Raw genomic sequence first — 27560 nt, 5'->3', positions numbered from 1 at the left:
CATAAATTATTTACTCATCAAAGACACTTTAATCAATCAGGACTTCTAAAGCGCAGCTAATCAACCAATAGGGTATCCAGGCCCTTGCAGTTGCCCTGAGTTTTTTTTAACAGAACTTGAAACTAAAGGTGTACAAAGTTCCCCAAAAAGGTAGAATTAAAGTGACTAAATGATCTCTCTCTTTCTCTGGGTGAATATGTACCCAAGAATCAGGGAAAAGATTATCCCTTGTCGGAACTAAGGATGCCTCACACAACTTGCTAGCTTCATGACTGCTGTCATTTTGCCAGGAGGTTGTCTCGTCTCATCATCGGCTTCCTGCTCCTACGTCAGACCGGCGCTGCAATGCCTGACGGGTAGCACTGGGTGCTACACTTTTGTGGAGTTCTTTTGTTCCTGGCCGTAGATCGAGTGTGTGTGAGGGACCTCAGTAAGTGAGGTAGTGAGCGTGAGGGGGTGTGTGTGTTAAAAAAGGTTAGAGTAGTCCACTGGGATAGCTTTATTAATGTGGCTAACTACCTTGTTAAAATTGGTGAAGGGTGGGGTACCGGGACTCAAAAACGAAGGAGATTGGTCTCGTTCAACCCTCGCCTATGATCAGGTCGACATGTTTCATGCCCTATCGGTAATTCTTCAGGACCTTGGTTGTGCTCATAAACTCATAATCTGCCTGGGACAGGCTAGGGAGTGCATATTATACAACCTGAGGTGTCAAAAAGAACGAAACAGGCAGGTGTCCTGCGTGGGAATCCACCCCTCAGTCTCTTGTAGCTTGTCCACACAGTCTGTTCTCGTGGGACCTGCGCTGGGAGATAAGTATCTTAGCAACGCGGGGAATTTGCCTGTCGGCACCTAAACCCACATACCGGCGTGTCGCTCGGCACGTCGAACAGCTGGTGTTTTTTTTTGAACAGCCCGGTCTTGAGGGCTATTCGGGATTCCGGAAGGGAAGTGATAGTCCAGAAGTGCGTGGGGAGGCTGTTACAAGTCTTTGCTGCGATGTGGGAGAAGGAGCGTCCTCCACTTCTGCTTCTGTAGATGCAGGGAGTATGGGCAAATGAAAGGGAGGTGGAGCATAGTCTTCTCAACGGTTGGTGGAAGTTCAGGCAGTGGTTAATATAGGCAGGTCATTGGTTGTGTAGAGCCTTGTGTGCATGGGTCAGCAACTTAATTGGCATCTCTTCTGTACTGAGAGCCAGTGGAGTTTCCTGAGATGGGATGTGATATAGGTTTGTCTGGGAAGGCCGAGGATGAGTCTGGCTGCGGTGTAATGTATGGTCTGAAGTTTCTGTAGGAGGTGTGCGGCTATTCTTATGCAGAGGGCATTGCCATAGTCCAGTCGACTGGTGATAAGGGCTTGTGTCTTGGTACGTCTCATGTGTAGGGGTAGCCACTTGCAGATCTCACGTAATATGCACATAGTGAGGAAGAAGGCGGAGGAGACGGCGTTGATCTGTGATTTCATGGTGAGCTTGTTTTCAAGGATGATTCAATGGTTTATGGCATGGTTGAAGGGAGTGGGTTTGAGTAATAGGGCTGATGGCCACCAGGAGTTATTCCATGTCTTGCTGCTGCCAAAATCAGTACTTCCGTCTTGTCTGTGTTCAGCTGCAGGCAGGTATTCTTCTTCCAGTCGGCAATGTTTGTCATGCGTCTGTGGAAGTTGATTCTGAACGGGGTGGGGTAATCGATGAGGGAGAGAATGTTAGATGTCATCTGCATAAGATATTATGTTGAGACTGTGGGATCTGACGATGTTGGCCAGCTGGATCATATATGCGTTGAGGAGTGTAGGGCTGAGAGATGAGCCCTGGGGTACACCACAGGTGTTCTCCTTGTGTTCAGAGGTGAATGCTGGGAGGTGGAACCTCTAGGTTCTTCTAATAAGAAAGGAGATGATCCATCTGAGCCCATCCCCTTGGATGCCAATGTGGTGGAGTCTTTCGATCAGTGTGTGGTAGGATATGGTGTTATAGGCTACCAAGAGGTCAAGGAGGATCAAAGCTGCTGTTTCTTCTCAGTCGAGGAGGCTTCAGATGGATTGGGAGGTGTTGAGTAGCTGGTTCTCCTCCAGGTGTGTCATGAGTTGATTGTTGATGACCTTTTCTAGTACCATCGCTGGGAATGGATGCAGAAAGATTGGCCTGTATTTTTGAGGTCACAGGGGTTGGTGGAGGCCTTTTTGAGCAGTGTTCTCACTTCACCGTGTTTCCAGGCATCATGAAATGTTGCAGTGGTGATAGAGGTGATCTATAAGGTGGTGAGTTACTGGCCAATTGTTTGGTTTCTGAGGTTGAAGATGTTCCGGGCATGGGTCTGTGGGAGCTCCTGTGTGAATGAATTTCATGGTGGAGTTGGTGTCCTGGATGGAGAGAATATTCCAGGAGGTCAGTGTATGATTCGTGTGTGTTACGGTGTTGGCAAGTTTGTCGAGGAAGTCTATATACGTGGTTCGGATTTCGAAGTTTCTGTATATGGTCACGATCTTCATGCGGAAGAAGTGGCAAGGTTAACACACAGCTCCTGTGAAGGAGTGATGTTGTTTTTGCTGGCAACTGGGTTGGAGAATTCCTTAACAATGTTGAAAAGTTCCTTGGTGTTGTTGGCACTTGTTTTGATGCATGCACCAAGGGCTGTCTTCTTTGTTTCCCTCAGCAGATGGTGGTAGAGGGAGGTCTGCTGTCTCATTTTGCTGGTCTGAGTTCTTGGGTGTACCAGCTGGCCTTTTTAGAGGAATTTCTCTGGATGCTGCTCTTGAAGGGGACAATGCTGTCTGTGCAATTAGTGATCCAGGTGGCGGTAGCAGAGTGTTTGCCCAGCTGGTCTAAGAGATTTTGTTCCACCTCTGGTGGGGAGCATTGTTCATCTTGAGGGCGGTGGTGTGGGGGCTGGAGATGCTCAATGAATGATGGAGTGATAGGTCCATGCGAGTTCTGTGACATGGCTGTACTTGATGAGGTTGCTAGAGGTGAAAATTGGGTCAAGTGTGTGTCCTGCACTGTGTGTAGGGTTGTGGATGATCTGGGTCAATCCAAAACTGCTCATACTGTCGAGCAGGAGTGCAGTATTTTTGTCATTGGGGTTGTCGATGTGGAAATTTTGCTTGCAGAGGAAGATGCAGTCCCTGGGGTCTAAGGCTAGAAGCTTAATGAAGCCTGTAATAGTGTTGCAGAAGCTGTAGTGTGGGCCTGGGGGTCGGTATGGGAGGGTGCGTCTGATGGTTGTTTTTTCATCTGTGTGGAGTTTGAAGTTGAGATGCTCCATGGAGGCAGTGGGGTTGGCAGTGGTGGTGGTACACTGTTTGGTCTCTTTGTGGATGATAGTTGTTCCTCCTCCCGGCTTTTTGGTGCAGTCCTGGTGAGTGATTTTACATCTGTGGGGGATCGCTGTGGCAATATCTGGAGTGGATGTGACGTTGAGCCAGGTCTCAATGAGGAAGACGATGTCGGGTGTGAGGGTGGTGATGATGTCCCCCTGCACAGTCAGTCTGTGTTGAGAAGGGTGCTTGCAAGATGGTGATTTTGTTCAGGTGGTGTCGCCTGAGTCGGCACAGTGGCAGTGTTAATTGCGGCATTCGGGGTTGAAGGTGTAGAGCTCGGCGATGGTGTATTTTCAGGGGCGGGAGGGCTAGTGGTCATGGCACTAGGTGAGGTTCAGGTGCAGACGAGCACAGACAGGCTTGCCTTTGGTGCACCTTTGGCATGCCAGCGGCACACTGCTACGCATGGTCACGCTGCAATGGCATTAAAATGTCCTGGGGTTGGCAGGTCTCCTATTGGTGGGAAGAAGGGTGAGTGGGAAAACCTGGTCAGGAAAATGCCAGTGAGAAAACCCAGGCAGCTACGGTGACACTGGATCAGTCTGGAACAAGCAGGAACTGGAGGACACTGGCAAGTGGCAAGCTAAGTACCCAGGTGACTACTATTACAATGTTACGTGTGTACTCCAAAGGTTCAGCTCAGGCAGTTTGATAAACAAAATGGTCTCAGCTGTGTGGAGGGCAAGCAATTTTACGCAGAAGCACACAACCTCTGCCAAATCAAAACATATAACACTGGCTCCCCACATGTGGGTGGAGCCAAAGTACCTCTCCGAGTGAGTCCCACATGATTTTTCTGGCAACTGCTATGCAGTTAAGCCAGACCATATAAAGGTGGCGGTGTTCTCTGTGGTGGAAGCATATGAAGGAAAAAAGAAAGAAACAAACAAACAGACAAACAAAACAAGGAAGAAAGAAAGAAAGAAAGAAAGAAAGAAAGAAAGAAAGAAAGAAAGAAAGAAAGAAAGAAAGAAAGAAAGAAAGAAAGAAAGAAATATGCCAACTATATGTGGAACAGTGTGGGCGTACCTTTGCCTGCCAATACAATACAATGCAATGATTGCATTGCAAGACAGAGGAGTGCTCACACTGCTGCTTAAATTGTGGTCATTACACTGATCAATTGAAGGTTTAGGCTATTTAGGAAAATACATATTTTCACCATTTGATGTATATCAAAATCCTGAAAGTTGGTGGATTTTTGGACACATTACCAGGGTTGCTTCCACTGTTGCTTGTCCTGATGAGAACCTCAATGAAGTTTTTATAGGGGGTCTAAATGTTGGTGTATTGGACTGTTGTCTTCCATTAATGGTAGGTTTGTATACAATATACTTTATTTAGAAGTTATGTGCTTCCAAAATTGTATTACCAACCTACAGTGTTTTCTTATTTGTAAATGCCACCTGGGCACCAGCAATCCCTTTTCACTGCACTTGTTTCTGGAGTACCTGCTGTTGATTTGATGTCCACCTGTGTAATTAAGTAAAGAACTTGACTAATATATATCCAACCAAATGTGTATGTAATCACTCAAATATGTTTTGCCAAGGGAGCTCTGGCTGAAAGCTCTCTCTGAGGGGACCGTTATTTCCTATTATTAATTTTCTTCACATGTTCCCAGTAATAAAGAGAAGCATATAACTATGTATAAACTACATAGGGAATACAAATAAATTGAAAAGTAAACCTTACATTGGTTTTCCATCGTGGCACAGTAAAAAATAGTTTAACATGGTTGCATGATTGTGAATCTTGTAGCAAAGATGTCTGGTGCTCTGCATAGCACACTTGAGGTCCAGTATTGAATGGTGAAAGAACAACAGCAAAGCTCCCAACGCACATTGGCCTAAAGCAGGGATGCGTACTGGTCCCCACTCTTTTTAACATTTTTACTGCAGACCTGGATAAGAGGCTATCGGAAATTCAAAGTGATCCACCAAAGTTAGTACACTACGAAAAAAGAAGCATGCAGTACGCAGATGACATTGTCCTATGCAGCCAGACCCCAATGGGCCTACAGCGCTCCATTATAAGGCTGCTCAAATATACTAGGGAGCATGGTTTGTTTATGTTATGTTATGTTATGTTATGTTATGTTATGTTATTTTAATTTATACAGCGCGCAGCTATTCGGAAGTGTCCCGGCGCTTACAGAAAAAAAGGCAGAAGAAGCACAATTACCAATTAAAACAGTAGGGTTTTTAGAGCTTTCCTAAACAGAAGAGGATCCTGAGTGGCTCTCAGAGCCAAGGGCAGCACATTCCAGGCCAGACAGGCTTTGCGCACAAATGAATTCCCCCCCAGTCACTGGCGCTTAAACTTTGGAGTCTGCATCAGCAGCTGAGAAGACGAGCGCAGCTGTCTCACTGGTGAATAAAAAGCAAGTCTCTTCTGCAAAAATAGCTCGGGCCGAGACCGTAAAGGGCCCGTTGGACAATTGAGAGCATTTTAAATTTCAGGCGGATTTCAACAGGAAGCCAGTGTAATGACCGTAGGGGAGCCTGGGCACTGTGCCTGGATGACAGCCCTCCTAGGAGTCTAGCAGCCGAGTTTAGGACCACTTGTAGTTTCTTCACAAGGAAGTCAGGGCTGCCGACTAGGAGTGCGTTGGCATAATCCAGACGAGAAAGAATCAGTGCCCAAACCACCTTATCTCTGGCCGAACTAGGCAAGAAGGGCAGAAACATTCTCAAACTTTTCAACACACCAAAGCAGTTGTCAGCCAGTTTTTTTACATACGTCACAAAATTTAGATTCTCATCGAACCAAACGCCAAGGTTTTTGGCGGCACCCTTGTTCTCAGGCAGGCAAGGAAAACCAGGAGGCCAGAATCTCCCTCTGAAATCCGAAGCAAAAGAGCCGAACAGCAGTATTTCAGACTTTCCCTCATTACATTTAGGCTGCGCATTGGCCAGCCAATGAAAGACCGATGACAAGCACTGGTGGGGTCTCTTAACCGAGTCCTCCTCCTTGCTCCAGGTAAACAACAGCTGGGTATCGTCAGCGTAGGCCATCACCTTAGCCGCCAATGACTCCACCAAAGAAATCAGCGGAGTCACGTAGATGTTAAATAACAGCGGGCTAAGCGATGACCCCTGCGGAACCCCAGTTGATACCTCATGGGCACGGAGGCACACAGTGGGAGCCAAACCTGCTGCAATCTTCCCTGCAAAAAAAATTGATCCATTCCAAAGCCGACCCAGAGATTCCTATTTCAGATAGGTGATCAAGGAGCATGGCATGAGGCACTGTGTCGAACGCCGCCGAGAGATTAAGCATAACCAATGCTGCTCTCCCGCTGGCATCAAGACACTCCTGAATCGATTCTGTGACATCCTGTAGAGCGGATTCCGTGCTGTAAGAGGCATGGAAGCCAGACTGCGCCGGATGAAGCAAGCCAGCCCCCTCAACAAAGTTGGTAAGTTAGAATGTGACCGTTTTCTCACAAACTTTAGCCAAAGAAGGCAAAAGTGAGATGGGACAGTAGTTTTCTGGGACCAGTGGATCTAGTGATGGTTTTTTGAATAAAAGGAGGATCAGGGCATGTTTCCAGGCTGTCGGCACACAAGCTTCCTGCAGCGATTTATTGACCAAAAAATTCACCTCCGAATTAATGGTGTCAGCCACATCCGATAGTAGACGGGCCACACAGGGGTCGTTGGGAGAGCCGGACTTAAGGGCTTTAAGGATTCGGAGAGAACCAGCAAGGTCAATAGGACAACATTCTAGGAAAGGGGGGACTGGGTCTTCCCTGGGCAGATGCTGCGGCAAGGACGGAAAGATGAGAGAGGACAGAAAAGTCTCCTGAATGCTAATTATTTTATCCCTGAAGAATGACGCCAGGGTGTTCCACCAGGACTCTGTAATGTAAATGTAAATTGATAATTGTATCAATTTACATTTACATTATGCAGGAGCTGCAGCCACCTGGGTGCTAGGGGACAGTAAGCTCTGGACAACTGCAAAAATTTATTTCGAATTGTTATTAGCCCGCTGAATACGAGCGGCATAATACTGATTACAGTTTATTGATTACAAAAAACGAAGGTCATCTGTTTTTCATCACACATAGGACAAGACAAAAAATTCATATGGCACACAGCAGGAAACACCATAGAGGAAAGTGTCACATACATGTACCTAGGAGTAGTGGTAGACTCGAGGTTAACTCTAAATGATCACTTATTCTACAGAAAAGCCCAGGCTAACAAACTACGTTTTGCTCTAAATCTACTAAAAACAAAACTGAAGTGCCCATCCAACTTATACTTGCTAAAAGTTATCGCTGCTAAATTTCTTCCAACCCTTACGTATGGCTCCGAATTATTCAGAGGACAAGATGCAGACTTCCTGAATCTCCAGCAATCAGGGTTACTCAAATACATCTTTCAGATCCCGCAGTTTGTATCTCAAGCACAAGTACGTCTGGAATTTGGGCTATCAAACCAGCACCCAGTAAGACAAGCAGCAATATTAAAAATCTGTTGGAAACTAAAAGCAGCAACAGAGGATTCCTTGATGGGGCACTGTTGGATAGAAATAAAGAATCAGACAAAGGGAAAAAAGGCATGGAACACAGTTCTAGAAGAAGCATTGGTAACCCTCAAAATGCAAGAAGCCTGGAATACTACCTACAGCTTTACAGCTTTTAAAAAAATAGCCAACAATGCGGCAAAACAAAAAGCCTGGGTCATAAACAAAGCTGCCCTAGCAAAGAAAGAACACGGCTGGACGGTATTATTTTCCTATGAGAGTTGCTCCCCACAACCATACTTAGTAAACTATGTAACAACAGCTATCCAACAATTGCTACTTCGAACTTGGTTAAGGGCTTTTATCTCAAAAGATCAGGTTCCAGCACGGAAACAAACATGGCCAACAACATTCTGCAGACTTTGCGGCCAAGCAGAAGAAACTCTGATTTATTTACTGTGCATTTGTCCAACTGTGAATAACTTGAGACGTTATTATCTATTACAAGCATTTCGTACACATCAAATTTGATCATGTCGGCCAGCAGTAATATTAGCACTGAATAGCAAGTTGTTACAGGTAGCATGCAGGGCCACTAGATTCCTGCAGAAAGTCAGTTTCTTACTACAGAAATCTGAAAAATAGCACTTTAAAAAACATCTTTGGCAATGGGAAAATAAGGATGCAGAATTCACAGTTTTCTGCCCTCCTGGCATTGTTTTTTAATATTTAGTTATAATTTGTAACCATTATATTGTTATCTCAGGACCTGCACACCGTGGTACATTACAGTGTATGAAATCACTGTACATCACCTAATTCTTTTTCAATTTTGTAAATATGATAGTGTATATTAACTGTGCATCCTTTTTACCTTTTAAACCATATTTGGATGATTTTAGCACAATAATGGAAAAGGTTTTAATGAACTATATACAATAAAACTTACTTACTTGCTTCTGGTGGTCTCATTACTCAACTATTACTGGTCTGCACGTGCAGATGAGCTGCTCAGGGATGAACTAAAGGAAATAGCCCTAGAGGGCGGACACCTCTTGGTGCAGAGTAAGCAGGCAAAATACTGCCTACTACCAGACATCTTAAAGACCAGTGGTTATCTACTAGGCAGATCCAAACATTGGCAACAAAGCCAATGGCTGAAGACGGATGATGTACTTCCCAGTTGTGTATATGCTGTTCTGAAGAGCTGAACCAATATGTGAATTACACAATATCTGATGAATAACTTGAGTGAGTTTACCCAAAGTCAATTTTCTCTAAGCAAGATCATGCACTATATTTGAGAAAGCATGAGGCTTGTGAGACAGCTAAAACAATAGTTTGGTCAGACCTAAAATACACAGAAATAGAGTACAGAGATCAGGAGCGCACCTGGTTGGTCCTTGTTTCACACTTATAAAGAATACAGCACTGGTCCAGAGCATCACAATTGTCCTGTAAAGACATGGAACAAGCCTGATACTGGAGGACCAGTGCAAGCGTCCTCCAAAGACATGGAACAGAGTAGTTGTGAAATGCTAGTAATTGCAAGCTTCCTTCAAAGACATGGTACAAGTGGACTGCTGCAGGATAAGTCAATGAAAGCTTTCTTCAAAGACATGGAACAAATGTGGCACTGCAGGGCCAGTGCAAGCTTCATTCAAAGACATGGAAGAATTGTGGCACAGCAATGGAGCAAAAGAGCCGCAAGGGGCTTCTAAATCAGCCCCTACAGACTCAAGTCCAGTCCTTCCTTTGTACACATGGCAATAAGAAGAGACCCACCTGAAAGTGGTTGTTTGCTGCTGTTTTGGACCCGTTTGGACCCACTCTACTCCTACTGCTGCTGGGTTTGAAATCACCGCTGCACCTCGCCGCACCCGCTCCGCGGGTGCCGCTTCGCGGGTGCCGCTTCGCGGTCAAGGAAGGGAGAGGTGATCTGCGTGCTGCACCTGGGAGGCGCCTGGAAGCTCAATCTCGCCGGCGCTAAGCAGGGACTCAGTAGACCAGGAGTCCCTGCTTCCCCAGACCGGAGAGCGGACGCGCCCACCTTCTGACACGCCCCCACCTGCAACGCCCTCTACATAACAAACTGCCTGACGCTTAGCGGGACGCTAGCGGGACGCCGAGCGAAGCCCGGGCAAAGGGCGGGCCGTCTGTGGCCGTCCGGGGCCGGAAGAGGCCGGGCTGGGCCATATCCCTTGGCTCCGTAAAGTGTGCACCCAGCGTACTGGACAATGGCTTCAGGTACTCGATCCTGTAAGACAAAGAAATCTGCAGGAGACGTTGTTCTAGGCACTATGGACCAGTTTATAACTCGAGCAGTTTCCATAGTCGAAAAGGAGATAATCCTGGCAGAACGAAGGTTATCCCGGGATTCTACGAGTATGTCTAACAAGCGCTCATCTCTGGGTGCCATTGCCCTAGCTGCTAGCCCTGGACATATTCCCCTAACTCCATTGCTGATTACTGATTCCCCAACAATTGACGAAAGAGTAAGTCGGATTAGGGCTAGTTTAGAAAGGGTAACTACCACTGCACCAAGCATTGTACTTGACCCGACACACTCCAATTCCTCTGTCTAAAGTATCTCACCACCTGGGGGACAAATTCTGGATTGCAATCCTGAAACCCATGAAGTTTCTAGCCCCCCTGTGCCTTCTAGGGAAGCTGTGAATTCCCCACTCACTGTAGGACACACCGAAGTCAGTACTCCTAGAGCTGTAGTTCCCCAAACCACACTTGTAGAGAATCTAGTTTTGGGCCCAGTCTTACAAAAGAAGAGAAAGCGTCCTGCTAGCCCCCGCAGGGGAGGCTCTCTAAAGCCCCAGAGTAAAGTAAGTAGGAACATTGTACCTAAAGGGGGCACTAGTTCAAATCAGGTCTCACACCCAAAATCACACGTGACCCACACCGGAGATCTCTCATTGGAGGGCACCCCTGGCCAAATGGCTCCTATAGATATTAGTATTTTCCCTCAAGTTGAGAGCATAATTAAGTCTGTGGTGATGCCTCTTGTAGATAAGATTGATGGCCTCACTCGCAAACTAGCCTCGCTTGAACAGTCAATGCTGGACAATTTTTACGCGGTGAAATCATTAGTCAAATTTCACGCGAAGGCCCAGGTTGAAGAAAATGGAGGGCTAAGGAGCGGTGCTGTCCCCTTAGTCCCCTCTTTTTCTATAGCCCACCCTGAGCCTACATCTTGCCAAAAGACGCCTGCCGCGGGAAAGGCGCCCCAATTGCTGCAATCCAACTCCGGAACCACACCCCCACCACCAACTCCTACCCCTGAGTCTAGTCTGGCCCGACCAAGGAACAAAGATAGTACCCAGGCTCCCAAGGCACTTAAGGTTAACTTTGCTGTAAATTCCAAGCCTATAGTGCCTAACACCAAGGTTCCTGGAAGCACAGTGATCGCAACGAAGGGTGATACAATTCCATCCCCTCCAACTCCTGCTAAGCAGGCCGTGCCCAAACCTCCAACTAAAACCACTGTAAAATCTCCGGCTAAAGACAGGGCAAGAAGGCACACGCCAAATGCTAGCCTTCCCCCTGGCTGTAAGCCTTATGTGGTAATTTTAACGGGGGTCCCTGAGCTTGAAGAGGGTTCTTGTGAGTCATACTCTGACCTTAAACACAAGACGCTCTCCTGGCTCAAAGCTAATAGACCCCTCCCAGGGCATATCGATGGTAGAATAGCCTTCGTCCGACGCGTGGGTTGGATTGGTAACAGACGTAAGGATATTACTGGGGATTGTGTGTTGATCAATTTCAACGACCCCAGAGCAGCAGGCATGATTTGTAGTCAGCAGTCGTATTACAACTTCTGCGACATACAAACTAGGGATTTGGGGTACTTCTATCACCCCCCTCCTCTAATGGGGCCTAAAAAATCCCTGCAAGGTGGGGGCAGAGGAGCATGGTTCCCGCATTATCCAACTTTGGACCCCAGAGCAAGGGCATGGACACCTACTCAAGCAGCCCCTCCACAGGGTTGGGGTTGGTGACTTGATAATTTAGCGGTAACCAATGCCTCCCCTCCCAGGGTCAACACAATACGCATAGTTGGGGAGGTACCCTTGTCCAGCATTGTTGTGCCCCAATCCCCGCCTATCTTAACTATGTCCTCTCTCCCAGGCGACGGGTCAGTGAATATTGAGGTAGTGGATGGAGCTCAAACTCCAGGTCCACAGGGTGGGAATGCCGGATGCGATGAGTCCCTGCATCATGCATCCCTGAAAGCCATTAGTTGGAATGTGGCAGGTTTAAACAGCAAGCTAGATGTCCCGGACTGGGTGGCACTTATCGAACCCCACTCAGTCTGTGCATTCCAAGAGACGTGGTGCGTAGAACCAAGGCACCGAGTGGGCCATACCTCCTTTTTTGTCCCGGCAGATATTCCAACATCGGGAAGAGGTCGCCCTTATGGTGGTCTCTTAGTTTGGATAGACATTTCCTTGGGTTGGAGGGTACACCACCATCCCCAAAAATCTCCAGACTTGATGCGCCTCACCGTAACATGCCCGAGGAGAGCTGAAAAACTGGAGATTATTAACATCTACACTCGAGGGGCCTCTGGGAGAGCCTTGTCACCAACGCTCACGGACCTGGAGGTAGTTTTGGGTGAGTGTAGCAGCGATTCATTAATTATGGTCATGGGGGACTTTAATTGTACATTCGAGCCCTTGTTGCCCGATGAATCCCTGGATTTATATGACGAAGATTCAAGGAGAGGTGTCCCGTCACTTGATCTTCCAATTATAAACAGTTGGACCCCCAGAATCATCCAGCTAAATTCCCTCACACTGGAGCATGGCCTGAGAGCAGCCAACGGGAGGACACCTTCAGACTTAGCGGGGGCACACACATATAACAGAGTTGGTCACTCATCCCGGATTGATTATATCCTTCTAAACTTTTCCTTGTGGGCTCACATGAAGGATATGATAGTCCTACCTTCCCTGGATAGCGACCACAATGCTCTCTCCCTGACCCTATCATATTGGTGGAGGAAGATTCAGCCAGCTTGTGGAAACCATGATACAATAGCGACAGGGCCATTGGGAGGGGTGGTTCCCTCAAACTGCTTAAGACGCCTGAAATGGGACAAAGTGGCAATAGATGAAGAGAAACTGTTATGTATCAGAGCGGTTACTTCTACAGCCTGCGCCATTTTAGAAAATGAGCCTGTCAGCCCAAATCGGACCACAGCGTTGTTCTGCGAGGTCTCGCTGTCAATTGGGGACCTATTCAAGGCTAAAGTAAAAAAGGGAAACACTAACCGCGACAAGCGGCAGGGCAAACCCGGATGGTACTCGAAGGAGTGTCGTGCTAGAAAGAGAGCACTGATATCGGCTGTAAAAAGTGGAGATGCATCCTTAATAGCCACCAAACGAAATAGCTATAAAGCGGAGCTTAAAAAAGCAAGGAGAGACTGGGAAGACGAATTCTGGCAGGAACTTCGAATCGCCTGTGTTGGAAAAAACGCTAAAGGTTTCTGGGACTTATTACGCAAGAAAAACAGACCCCTTGACACAGTCATCACCTGCAACATAACTGATGATCTATGGTACTCACATTTTTCGAAATTGTACACGGCAACTGCAGCTGAAGCAATGGATTTCGTATTACCTCAGTTCCCTCGAGATAAGGAGAGACTTGAGGAAAGTCTGTTCACCAAGGTAGAAGCGGAAGGTGCAATAAAATCTCTTGTCCCGCGTAAAGCGGCTGGCCCCGATGGTCTACCGGGCGACCTGCTCCGTGCAGACCTAGGCGATTGGAGTATGTTAATTTCATCTGTTTTGAATGCTGCCATGGCGGGTGCTCCTCTGCCCGCCTCCTGGATGGCCGCCGAAGTGGTCCCTCTGCACAAAAAAGGCTCAAGGGAAGACCCAGCGAACTACAGGCCGATTAGCCTGATAGACTGTTCGCAAAAAGTAGCAGGCAAGGTCCTCCTAACCAGAATACAGCAGTGGGCAGATGAAAACAGGATACTCTCGGATCTCCAGGCAGGGTTCCGAACTGGTACAGGAACAATTGAACAATCGTTAAGGCTACTTATGATCCACTGGAAGGTCGTCACGATTGGGAAGGGCACTTTATATCTTGCCTTTATCGACCTCCGGACGGCCTTCGATTTGGTCCCCAGAAACAACTTATGGAAAGTCCTCAGTGATCTTGGCCTGCCACCTTATCTGCTTCACTTGATCATGAAGTTCCACGAAAACAATTATGCCCAAATTCGCTGGGGTCCGAATGGCCAAAAGACCCGAAGAATAGATGTGAATAGAGGAGTGCGGCAAGGGTGCGTTCTTGCCCCAACACTCTTTTCGCTCTATGTAAATGGGGTGGTGGAACACTTGTCAAGGATACCAGCAGATGCCCCTCGCCTGGCAGGTCGTCTAATTCCCACTCTGCTTTTTGCGGACGACACTTTGCTCCTGTCAAAATCGCCAATGGGCCTACAACAGCTTCTCTCTGGATTTGACGATTTTTGCAAACAAAGAGGACTCTGTATAAATACAGACAAAACAAAGTATCTTATCTTGAACCCTCCGCAAAAACATGGCCCTCCACCAACATTGGGTTCTGTCGCACTGGACAGGACCAAGACCTTTGACTATCTGGGTATCCGGCTGGTGGATTCCATGAAATGGGACCAGCATCTGACCAAAATGTTGCTAAATTTGAAAAAAGTAACCGGGACCCTGCTGAAAGAGCAGAGAGCAGCCTCAACCAAACCAATAGCTGCAGTTTTGGATATTTACTCAGCCAGAGGAGTAAGCGCCGCTTTGTACGGGGCGGAATTGTGGGGAATGTCGAACTTGAAAGATCTTACTCGAGCTGAGAACACCTTCTTGAGAAGCTTGATGTCCCTTGGCCCTTCTGTCCCCATCTTGCCTTTGCAACTGGATATGGGTTGTCGGGCGATTGAAGATCTAGCAAAGCTATGCCCTTTGCTTCTGTGGGCCCGCATCTGGAGAGTCCCTGAACTCACAAGTTATGCGGATGGTCTGCGGGAGATATTAAGATCGACAGGTTGGGCGAAAATAAAGTGGCTAACGGATATCAAAGCGTTACTCACCAATCTGGGGCTGGAAGAAGCATGGTACCAACAGACAGCCCCGCCCAAATCAACGATAAAACAGCTTTATTGGAACTGGGTGGCGAATAGAAGGAATTCTTCTACCTCGATTTGCAAGTCGACCAGAATCTTCATGGAGTCCAAAGATGTCCCCATTAGAGAACTGTATTTGGACATTATTTCAGCCCCTTGGGAAAGATCTCTGTATTTTAAATTTAGAATTGGCCTTCTCCCCGTCATGGAATTTACTAGTCATTGGAAAATTCCCTACCAGACTGCTCCTTGGTGCCCTTTTTGCCCACAGCGCCACGAATCGGTCCCTCACTTTTTATTCGAGTGTCCTGCCTATAAAGTCCCACGGTCAAAATGGCTAAAACCCATGTGTCGCACACTGGGAACAAGACACTGTAATGTGGCACTAAGGATTCTTCTTTCAGACACTCGTACTTTTTATGTATGCGCCACCTCGAAGTATCTTGGGTGGGCATGGCGGATTCGGTCAAAAAGACTCAGACAAATTGTTTAATTAAGTTTTTATTTTTATGGTCTGCCTTAAAACCATGCCTATTTTAGGTAATTTAATTATTTCTCCCCCAAATAATAACAGTATAAATTGCAATCTTAAATCATGCATGGGGTTTTTTTAACAAAAATTTGAAATTTAGTTTTTAATGCTTTGAAATGAATTTTACTTGTATGTACGCTTTTTAAGATATTTTTATATGTCGAAATAAAGCCTTTTTGACTGACTGACTGAATAAGAAGAAATAGTGGTGGTGGATTGAGAGTTTGAGTATTTTAATGACTGGTTAATGTAGTAGGAAACTTTCGTGTTGTCGCTGATCTGCAATCACGATAGACTTTGTCTGTCACTTCGCGTGCTGCGCACTGCTGGCAAAACTTTTTAGTACTTTGTTTAGTGAGTTACATAAGAACTTTCCAAGTCGACGGTCCGCAAATCAAGCAATACTAATAAAGTAGTAGACCACATGAGATCGGTCAATATATCCCGTGGAATAGTTGTCTATTTGCTATTTCGCCAAAATATTTTGTTATTGTTCTTTTGAAACGTTTGATTTGGTTGACAAATATCATCCATGTTTTCTGGTCTTTCTTTCTTTCATGTTGTACATCAGCTCCACCCAGGGGCAAGAGGACACAGGAGGAGGAGGGTGCTGTTCAACAGGATGCAGGCCAGGATCGGGCAGGCGAGGGCTCCTTTGCTGGCCCCAGTAAGTTTTAATTTTAATATAGAGTACCTATTTTTTCCTAGCGTTCCTCATTCGATTTTTTCTAAATCGTCTTTGATCTTCTTGTAGACTGGATCTAAATTCTTATCCTGCCTCGACTATGACTCCCTGTGGTATTACTAGATTATTCTTATTAGTCGGTCTGTGTAGCTAACTAAGATTGCACATTTTGCAATTCCATTGGACTCCCATTCTAGTCAGCAATAGCTCTATGCACTGAGTGCAGTCCTCTGGGATTGTCCATAAAGTCTTTTCAAGTCTTCTAAATGTTTATGCTTTGACAATTGCCAACAATAAAAAGGTGAATGACCACCAAGAAAGAATAAGATACTACTTTACTTTTGGTTTGGAGGACAATCAATTCTACTACTGTTGCAGGGACAAATCTGCACAAACAGAACTATGGACACTAAATAATGCATTGCTTAGCTTATCAATTATAATAGGCGCTGTTAGACTTTCCACATACCTCAGTGATAACAGACTTTGTAGTTGAACCCCCAATCTCCTTACTGACTAGATAGTGTGGCAGAGTCATTTAGCTCCCAAAGTCACCGATGATTGATCCCCCATGATGATTAGATTATCCAACGCAGGGCAAGAGTTCGGAGTCAGAGTCAAGAAGTGTCAGAGGCACGGACTCATGCTTGCAAAAATTCCAAAACCTTTAGCTCAGCCACTCTAGTTTGGAGGACCAAAAACCACAGAGTCTATTTAAGTTTAAAAGCTTTATTAAAATTAAACACATTTATTCAAATCATGTTTGTCATAAAACTAAACGTTTAACTGAAAATGGAAAAGTGCTTAGTGCTGACGATTAATTGGACACATTTCTTGTGGTCGAGCCGAGCTCTCACCTGGTTTGAACATGATCTTGCTCGTGTTCTTAGAAGTCAAGCTTCTGTCTGTTAGGAGAAAAAGTGGTGCGTGTTAAAAATAAAAAGCAAGCATTCATCAGTTGTGCCAAAAAGTGCAGCAAGACAACAGCCTTCCCTGGAAAAAGGGACATTTTTACTTTAGAGTAGACAGTCACAAATTCTTACATTATTCGTTTTCTGTTTTTTTCACATTTCTTTATTCCTCCTAGACCAAATATTATATAATAGTGAGTGGTGTATTCTAACATTCTTAAATGTACTTTGTAGGTGGAACATCTGGTGGCGGGGCCAGCGTGGAGGTGGTGGTGGTGGATGAGGGGAACACTTCTGGGGAGGATGCGGTGCAAGTGCCGGACGACACCAATGTGCCTCTGAGGGTTCACACGGTGGTGGCGGGAAGAGGTAAGCTATATATTCCTTACTTATTGAGATTGAAGACTGCAGAGTGTGCTTTCTGCACGGGTGTATTATAAATCAACCAGGTAGTAGCCTCCTCTAAATGTACTTCGACTGAGCTGTGAAGTTTTTGGCGAGAAGAATCCCAATCAGATCTGAGATGAACTTGATGGATGGGATGAACGAAAAGCAAAAGAAGGGTGTAAGTAAGTGTGGAAGGACGAGAAATTTAATGATGACTGGCAAAGAAGAATGATATGTGTTTGCTTGGTCCCGAGGTGGCTGGGAAGGAAAGAATATGGTATGGTGCATGGCTGGGTGAATGATGAAGCAAGGATGGGTGGAAGGAGAACAGCCTGGGTGGGTGAAACAGAAACTGTAGTGTGCATATACTTTGAATGGATTGATGCCTGGATCATGGTACTATCTGACTCTTAGATAGCATATGTGTATCTAGAGAGAGTAGACGGTCACTGGATGAACTAAGTGTTACTTTGAAGAGCATGTAACAACGCACCCGCACGTCCGTTCCAGTGTAGGTAAGGCAAGGAAAAGAAGTTGTAATTTTGTCCAAATACTACCATGAATAGTAGCAGTAGTTTGTATTGCAACTGCAAGCACAGCATATATCCGGTTATTACGGTGGACACTCCCTACCTCTCTTAATACCTTTAGTTTAGTAGTAGTACGTCATTCATGTGTGGGTGTATCACTGTTCACTCAATAATAAGCAAAGCACCTAAAGTCATCCCATATGTAATCAAATACATCCCATGTGAAGTGATAGATAATCAGATTATTTAGCTTCTTCATTTTCCTTTTCTAGTACTCATTTGCACTGTAGGGTGAAAGCTAAATTAATTAAGCAGTAGCCCTTTTAACAGAGTATTCTCAGTACCACCCGTAATAGAAAAGTAAGAGCTTAACCACCTGCATGTACTGGACCGGTACAGTAACGCAAGTCTGTCTCACTCATCATGGTGTGTGTCTGTTTTTCTCGGGTGCAAGTTCACTGCGCTGGCATTATGCCGGCTTGCATAAGATAACATACCAATTTTCCTAAACAAGAGAGAAGAAGAAGAATAAGACTGGTGTACTGTCATAGTCGACTGTAATGGAAGTCCATAGTGCTCGTTGAATTTGTTCCTTAAACTCCCACTAATGTTAGAGCAAGGATGAAGAAGTGGGAGGTTAGATAGACACTGTCCTCAATAGTTATGTACTGTGCTTTCAATTTGCTACTTGTACTGTGACACAACTTTCTGCTCAATCATTTTGTGTTAATTTTAAGGAGCATTGGTAACAGACTATGTCTTTCTTTCTTCGTATAGTTGCTCCTTCCAAATCAAACAGACCATCAAGGAAGGAGCTGGCTCGAATGGCCCGGCAACGGAGGCTGTATGCCACTGTCAACGAATATCGGCGGCTGGTGGCCCTGGAGGAGGAGGACACACAGTCTACTGGTACAACATCCACTGGGACAGCTGCATCCTCCTCCGTGCCCCCACGGGCTGCCAGCCAGTGCAGTGCTCCAGCGGTACGGAGCAGGGCTACCAAAGCCAGCCGCCACCGCCGAGCAGCAAAGACAGCAGCTGCCCCCCACAGGAGTCGCAAGGCACGCCAGCACCGCTTATGCCTCAGAGTGTCCTACCTGGAGCACGAGGTCCTAACGTATAAGACCTTGGCGGAGGGCCTCCGCTCCGACCATGCCACCCTCCGCAAGGAGTATGATGCCCTGGCCGCAAAAGTGAACAGCATCCTGCCGTAGTGTCCCTTGCCCCTTTTTTAGAGACCTTTGGGGGTGGGAATTGGGAGTTGGGTTGTTTTTGGGACTTTTGAAGGACAATCGTTGGGGTTAGGGAGGGTCTTGCGGGAGATTATTTTGTTAGGGCTACAAAAATATACTTTTTGAAACTTTATCTGAGCATACCTGTTTTTTACTGCTTTTGAGTCTGGTGGGTGGGGGTTTAACAGAAAGTTTGTGTTCCTGAAACTTAAGTCTGTGTCATTTTCTTCCTTTAAGTGTAAATGGCTAAATGTTTTCAACACTAAGTGCCTCTCACAGAGTAAGTGAATTCAAGAGTCCTAGGACTTTAGTAGTACTACCGTCAATCTCTCGTCTCTCCTAATACTCCATTATATTACCTCCCACCAAACGCTTATCTTACCTGTAATTTGTGTTTGAAAATAGGGCTAGGCCCAGGGCTGGCTCCACGGGAAATGGCGATTAAGGTTGGCAATCCTGGGCGGATGAAATGTCCTCATTGCGGTGGTACTAGTGGTGTGACACAGTGGCAGTTTCATGCCTATGGAAAAAAAGAAAATGAAACCTGGTTTGTCCTTACTGTAGCATTACAACTGTACGATAGAGAATATAGCAGGAGACAGTACACTAGAACAGTGCCACAATGTAGCCTAACAAATGGTAAAGTATTGAAAGTATAACTAGTACTTGCGTTGAATTTCTTTGACATTGGCTACTACTACAAGAAATAGCACTGAAGCTGAGTAAGTCTAGAATATATCCTCGGATTCCTTCACCAGCCTGTTGCTATGACCTTATCCTCCCCAGCAAGTGTGTGGAATTATTGATGTCATTTAGTCACACATCAATCAAAACCACACAGCCCAGGGGAAGAGGGTTAGGGTTTGGAAAATGGATGGGAATGGGGGTTTCTTTTTGGGTAGGTTTTGTTGAGAGAAGAAAAAAAAAGCACAGCATGGACAAACAATAATCGAAGATAAAGACATTTTTGGGTACAAAGCTAACCATAAATCTTTTAAGTGACATAAAGGAAGTGCATGCACTACTGCATGCATTGTTACTGAAAAGTAAGTAGTACTTTCGACAACCGTGAATGACAGAATGCGACAGTACAGGGCTGCAGCGTTTTCACTTGCCTATCTCTGCACTCAGAGAAATACTTCTTACATTAAATTAGGTTTAAAAAATAGCCGAAGTAAAACCTATAGAATGGCTGTAGGGATCAATTTAGAAGCAGAGAGAGATCCAAGAAATGCAGTCACACTCATAGAAGAAAACAATGGCTACTGTATCTGTATGTTGTTGTAGTTGTCCTGTTGAATTTGGTAAGTAAGTTGCATGCATCAAACAATTCCTCTTATTAGCAGCACTCCTCCATTCCAGCTGACGCTTAGTCCATCAATGTTGGTGACCAGAAGACACCCTGTCCACTGCCTGCCTGGTGGATGCTGAATTGCGGCTCGCTAATGTGATGCCTGACTCCATCCTTTTTTTCCCTTTGCACAGACTGAAACCCGGCCTGTAATTATTGACGGAAAAACAGGAAGTGATATTAGAACACCACTGATAAATAAATATAAGGTATGTAGGCTGTGTAGTGCAAAAAGTCACACTTTGAGTTTCCTAATAGACAGTACAATATTTTTGAAAGTGTGTACTCTGTCTGAGTCTCCTTTTGACGGATAAATAAGTATGGGCAAATTAATTTAGCGGATCTTTCCCCTCAAGCTAGGTGTACTGTAAACTGTGTTTTAGAACAAAATTAGACCTTCCCAGCAGTGCTGCCACCCAGACCCTTACTAAAGCCAGTCACAAAAATGTAGAAGACCCCCAATCAGATCTCAAAAAACGAGGCCTAATTGAAAACTGGTGACAAAACGTATTTTGAAAGTAAAAGTAGGCCCAAATACCCCCTTAGCCACCGTGGATTGTATTCAAACCACTTGCAAGCAAGCAAAAGTATCCATACCCAGCATCGCTCCAAGACTCGCAAACCCCCCCACCCAAACACATGTAATACAAATACTGCTAACCCTAATGAGCTCTAAGTTAAGAATAGTGGCAAAGGCTTTCTTTAACTATGCCAAATCCCCCCTTTCCCACCATGGATTTTCTTCAAATCACTTGCAACCAAATTTACACATTCCCACGAGTGCTCTAAGACCCCAGAACTCAGTTGCAAAAATGTAGAACAGCCCGAAACACATGCAATCCAGCTGCTAGGGCTAAGCCTAACAAACCCTAAGTTACAAAAAGTGCTTTTGTCCAAAAAAAGTGGATTTTGTCCAAACCACTTCCACGCGCGCTCTGCAGCTAGGCCTTAACTCCCCTCTGCCACCATGGATTTGCTTCAAACCTCTTGCAATCTAAAGTATCCATAGCCAGCAGTGCTCCCAGACCCCAAAACCCACCCACAAACACCAGGAAGCCCCCCAAACTGGCCCCCGAAAACGCTACATTGAGCAAAATGTTAGAAATAGCACAAAAAAATTCTGCATGGATTTTGTCCAAACCACTTCTATCCGGTATTAGACCTTCCCAGCAATGCCCCAAGACCCGCCAGCCCACCCACAAAAAAGCACAACACCCCCAAACAGCCGAAAAGGAAAATCTCATACTTACAATATTTATCGGCCTTCGTTCCAAACGCGCTGCGCAGCTAGGTCATAACTCCCGTTTTCCACCACGGATTTCCTGAAAAGCAAATGCAATCAAAATTAGACTGTCCCAGCAGTGCTCCCAGACCCCAAAACTCACCCACAAACACCCGGAACCCCCCCAAAGAGCACCTCAAAGGCAAGCAAGTCAGCAAAAACGCAAAAAATGTTTCACCTCCGATTTGGTCCAAATCACTTTTACCCGGTATTAGAGCTTCCCAGCAATGGCCCCAGAGCCGTCAACCCAGGCGAAAACTAGTAGAAGACCCCCACACAGCCAAAAAGCAAAAGTACAAAAATGGGGACAGTCATTTTCTTGGCAATTTCCAAAATCACTCCACGCGCGCTCTGCAGCTAGGCCTTAACTCCCCTCTGCCACCATGGATTTGCTTCAAACCTCTTGCAATCTAAAGTATCCAAAGCCAGCAGTGCTCCCAGACCCCGAAACCCACCCACAAACACCAGGAAGGTCCCCAAACAGGCCCCCGAAAATGCTACGTTGAGCAAAATGTCAGAAATAGCAAAAAGAAAATTCTGCATGGATTTTGTCCAAACCACTTCTATCCGGTATTAGACCTTCCCAGCAATGCCCCAAGACCCGCCAACCCACCCGCAAAAAAGCACAACACCCCCAAACAGCCAAAAAGGAAAATCTCATACTTACAATATTTATCGGCCTTCGGTCCAAACGCGCTGTGCAGCTAGGTCATAACTCCCGTTTTCCACCACGGATTTCTTGAAAAGCAAATGCAATCAAAATTAGACTGTCCCAGCAGTGCTCCCAGACCCCAAAACTCACTCACAAACACCGGAACCCCCCCAAAGAGCACCTCAAAGGCAAGCAAGTCAGCAAAAATGCAAAAAAATATTTGCCTCCGATTTGGGCCAAACCACTTTTATCCGGTATTAGAGCTTCCCAGCAATGGCCCCAGAGCCGTCAACTCACCCGCAAAAAAGCAGACACCCCCACAAGTGCAGAGCCTTTCTTCAGTGGGCGTAATCCAGACCTCTGCTTAGAGGGAAATAGGGGTCTGGAGGAGGAGGATAGAGGAGCATGTTCTTGTGAACTTGTGAACCTGAGGAATGCAGACTGCGGCACCTTCAAATCAATAAGCAAACAAGTGAAGACAGTTCTGCTGATGGGCTTGTTTTTGTGATTAGGTGATTAAAGTTTGAATTATATTAACTGTGCACAACAAAGAAAGACAGACATACAGGAATAAAAGTGAATAAGGACGAAAAAGAAAGTTATTGATTCATTGTCTCATTTTCAGGGCTCGTTGTCAGGGAATAAGAATAAGGGTTTGTCATCATACTCTGCGAATTCAGGCAGGATGAGGTCAGTGTCACCTAACAGAGAAGAAATTCCCTCATCTACGTTGCTGTCCACCTCGTCTTCATCCGGCGTGCTTTCTCGTACTTTGTAATCTGATGGTATGAGGTGCTGATTCATCTTGATCATTGTTAACCTCTCCACATTTTTGGGCGAGAGGCGGCTCCGTTTGGAAGTTACAATGCCACCAGCAGCACTGAAAACACGTTCAGAAGACACACTTGCGAGTGGGCAAGACAAGTAGTTTATAGCCCGGTTGGAGATCTGTGCCCACAATTCTTTTTTCCCATGCCAATACGCCAATGGGTCAGCATTAACATAGACCTCTGTTGAGTCATTCAGATAGTCCTGCACCATCGACTCAAGGTCCTCCAAGGTTCCTCCACTTTGCTTACTTTTTGCTGTGACCTTTTGAGAACCAAACCCAAGCCGAGTTAGCCAATCCTCTTCTGCATCCAAGGTTACTGTTGTGTCTGGTGCAGACGATCCGGTTGCCGGTGTCTTTAACGGCTGAGAGGTCACTTGTGCCACAGCCACAGGTGCAAAAGTGGATTCTTTTGATTTGGGATGGCCTGCTGATGCTGATGTACTGCCTTTTCCTTCAATTTGCTGCCGTTCTCTTTCAAACCTCTTGGCTGAGAAGGCTAGCCAACGTTTGTACTTTGTAACATCTTGATCACCAAAAGGAAAGAATGCTTGGCCTGCCAGCGCCTTTTTGTAGCGTGGATCCAGAATAGTAGCACAAATGTAATGCTGTTCTGAGTGAATCATTTTAAGACGTTCATCACCAAGTAGGCGCTCTAATAATTTCTCCGCCAAAATAAAAGCGTCTTTCTTTCATCTTTTTGAAACATAGAAGACACCGGATTCAGTTGGTGCTCCAGCATGCGCAACAATGGGATAGCTTTTCCCAAATTACAGTCCTCCTTGCTGACTGCACGCGTGAAGACCTCAAAAGGACGAAGCATGTCTGTCAGGCTTTTAACTAGGTTCCATTGCGCCGCATCTAGCCTCAGGTCCTTCTGAGCTGTACCCAGTGTTAAGAAATAGTGATCGAGTACCGTATACTGCTCATACAGACGCTCAAGCATGTAGAAGGTTGAGTTCCAACGTGTTGCAACCTGCTGGATGAGTGCTTTCACTGGCATTCGACGTTCATGTAGCAGGCTCCTCAGATGCTTCCGGGCCTTAAAAGAATGGCTGAAATGGTTGCACATTCTTCGGCAGGTGGCCACTAACACGCACGCTGGACTGTCTTCATCACTCAAGAATTTTTTAACAACCAGGTTTATACAGTGCGCCAAACACGGCACTCTGAAATACTGACCCAGCTCCATGGCCTTAACTACATTGGCGCCATTATCCGTGGAAACATAACCAATCTGGCGTTTTAGGGGGGACAGCCAGTGAAAGACCTTTGTGTTAAACTCATTCAAAATGTTTTCTGCTGTGTGATGTTTCTCCAAGCCTAACATGGCTAGTGTTGCATGTTTTCGAGCAGTTTTAGAAACTTGGTCCGGGTCAACAACTGCGTTTAGCTTTGCTTTAACCCCGGAAAAAGAGACCCAGTGTGCAGTGATGCACATGCAATCAGCGCCTGCACCACTGGTCCACATGTCTGTTGTCAGATGTATAGTGTGAACAGCACTCTTCTGCAAAGCTGCCCCAATCACCTCCAGCACATCTTCATGTAGTGCTGGAACCGCAACTCTGGCAAAATAGAACCGGCTAGGAACCTTCCATTTAGGGCAGAGCGCTGCCACTAATTCTACAAAACCAACCCCTTCTACAAAAGAAAAAGGGAGAAGGTCCAGAGCTAGCATTTTAGCCAGCTTAGTGTTATACAGACGCGTCAGTGGGTGGTTGCGTTCATATGGCGCGTCTGAAAAAAACATGTTTCTAATGTTGCCCTGGACCAAGCATTTACGGGATGATGATGATGACGACTTCTTTGACCCAGTTACGCTCGCTGATTAACTTTTTCGCATTGGTGTCTCACTCTCTCCCACACTCTTAGTGTGGCTCACATGGGGTGTGCTGCTGACAGGGGTACTGGGTGTAAGTGAAGTGTTTGACACGTCTTCTTCCTCCTCATCATCATCAGATGAAACATCAACGTTTTCTTGACTTGCAATTCGGGCTTCCTTGATCTCCTTTAGGTGCACAAACCATTGGACAGCGTGCTGTCTCCTAAGATGACCTCTCTGGCCTCCGGTACCATAGCTGGTACCAAACTTACCACGACTAACTGCATGCTTACAAATGCTACAAATGGCGAAGTTTTCCTTTTTTGGGCAAACACTAAAGAAGTCCCAAACTGGGGACTTGAATTGTCTGTGGGGGCAGGAGTAGGCGGCGATACTGGTGGTGGTGGCCATGCTGCTAATGCTAGATGAAGTGGAGGATGTGGATTGCCGAACTTTAGTACGTTGTGCACTTTCACCACCACTAATTGAGGTCGAGGTGAATGGAGGTCCCTTCTGGCGAGGAAGAAATATGGAAGCGGTACGTGTTGGTGTACTAGTTAACTCCAATGATTGTAGTGTTTCCACTGCCTCCTCGTCGACAACATCATCATCACGCTCAGCAGCTTCTCGGGCTAGGATCAAAATTTTTGTTTGTTGCATGCCTACTGGGGCTGCAGGGACCTTTATGATGACTGGGTCGTCGTCATTAAAGTATTCATCAGCAACCGTATCCGCCACTTCTTGTTGAGCCTCATCACACTCCTTAACTATGAGACTTTGGACGAGCTTCCTTTTACGCTTAACTACCTTTGTCAGATCATGGTGTGCCTCACTCTCAGACGGCAGTGGTGCTGGTTCCCAATTTTGATCCATATCATCAGAAGGAGGTGTGCTTGAAGAAGATGTAGACACCACCCTTGATCTCTTCCTTGGTAGGGGTGTGGAAGACAATGAATGATCATCAGGAGGAGTGGCTTCCTCAAATGATACCTCGCCTTGATTGTCGATTTCCTAATGTGCCCCTACTTCGGGAGGAACAACTATTGTGGGCACTTATGACCCTCCATGCCCCTCTGCGTGCACATCTACTTGCGCTGCCTCTCCTTCCACTTGTACTTGGGCTTGTACTTGCACATGTGGTTGTTGTTGCGGCTGTGGTTGTTCAACACTTGTCAGATGAGTTACAACAACCTGTGTTGATTGAGGGACATTGCTGCTACTTTCTTGCGATGAGCCAACATCACTGGTCGATGCTGATAGAACAACTAGACTAAGTGCCTCTGCAGCACTCAAGGGCTTGGACTTAAGTTTGCGTGGCACTGAGCCCAATGGAGCGGGGGTGCTGCTCCCAGCTTGGTCCCCAGCAGATCCCGCTGCTGCTGCAGGCGTACTTTTTTTTTTACTCCCAAAAAATGTGGTGGGCGGCACACCAGTCTCCTTGGTAACTTGCTTCTTCTGCTCCTTGCTGGCAACTTTCATGCTAGAGGAGCTACGGGGAACTTTTTTTGGGGCCATCTTCTTCAGAGCAGGTCAGAACAGCAGGCCGCAGTTGCACGAGTTGCAGAGTTGTCTGTGGCCAGATGTGACGTCGCGTGACGTTAAGCTGCAGACACACGCACTGCTGCAGGACTTCTTCCTGGCACTGGTGGTTCTCTTGAGACTTGTGCACCTAAAAGCAATGGAAGACAGAGGAACATCAGTTCAGTTATACACCCCAAAAAATCAAAAATCACTCAAAAATCTGCACAATCCCAAGCCCTCCATGATGTTTAAATTCAAGACACCGCACAGAAAGACTAGGCCCATGCACCGCTCACTACCCCTGGGCATAAAGGTTGAAAGCTAGGCAAAATGGTTGCAGACCTAAGAACACTGCCTGCATTCAAAATGGCCCCCTGCCTCCCAGCACATGGCCAGGGCCTGCCTGTAGCAGCACTCAAAATGACCCCCACCCACATGGCCTGTCCCCATGAACACCCCAAAAAATCGAAAAACACAGAAAAATCAGCACAATCCCATGCCATCCATGCCCTCCATGATGTTTAAATTCAAGACACCCCACAGAAAGACTAGGCCCATGCACCACTCACTACCCCTGGTGAAAAGGCCAGAACAACAGCCCAAAAAAACGAAAATCACAGAAAAATCTGCACAATCCCAAGCCCTCCATGATGTTTAAATTCAAGACACCCCACAGAAAGACTAGGCCCATGCACCACTCACTACCCCTGGGCATAAAGGTTGAAAGCTAGGCAAATGGTTGCAGACCTAATAACAATGCCTGCATTCAAAATGCCCCCCTATCTCCCAGCACATGACCAGGGCCTGCCTGTAGCAGCACTCAAAATGGCCCCCACCCACATGGCCTGTCCCCATGAACACCCCAAATAATTAAAAAACACAGAAAAATCAGCATAATCCCATGCCATCCA

The 27560-nt window shown here is 46.1% G+C and overlaps 1 pseudogene; it reads right to left on the bottom strand.

The window, feature by feature from the left end:
* Positions 1-2898: 2898 nt before the first annotated feature.
* On the bottom strand, positions 2899-26643 carry LOC147696995 (uncharacterized; annotated as a pseudogene).
* Between the last annotated feature and the right edge of the window lie 917 nt (positions 26644-27560).

Source organism: Lissotriton vulgaris, chromosome 8 (assembly GCF_964263255.1).
Source record: "Lissotriton vulgaris chromosome 8, aLisVul1.2, whole genome shotgun sequence".
NCBI classification, from domain to species: domain Eukaryota; kingdom Metazoa; phylum Chordata; class Amphibia; order Caudata; family Salamandridae; genus Lissotriton; species Lissotriton vulgaris.
This window is presented reverse-complemented; position numbering and strand designations above follow the sequence as displayed.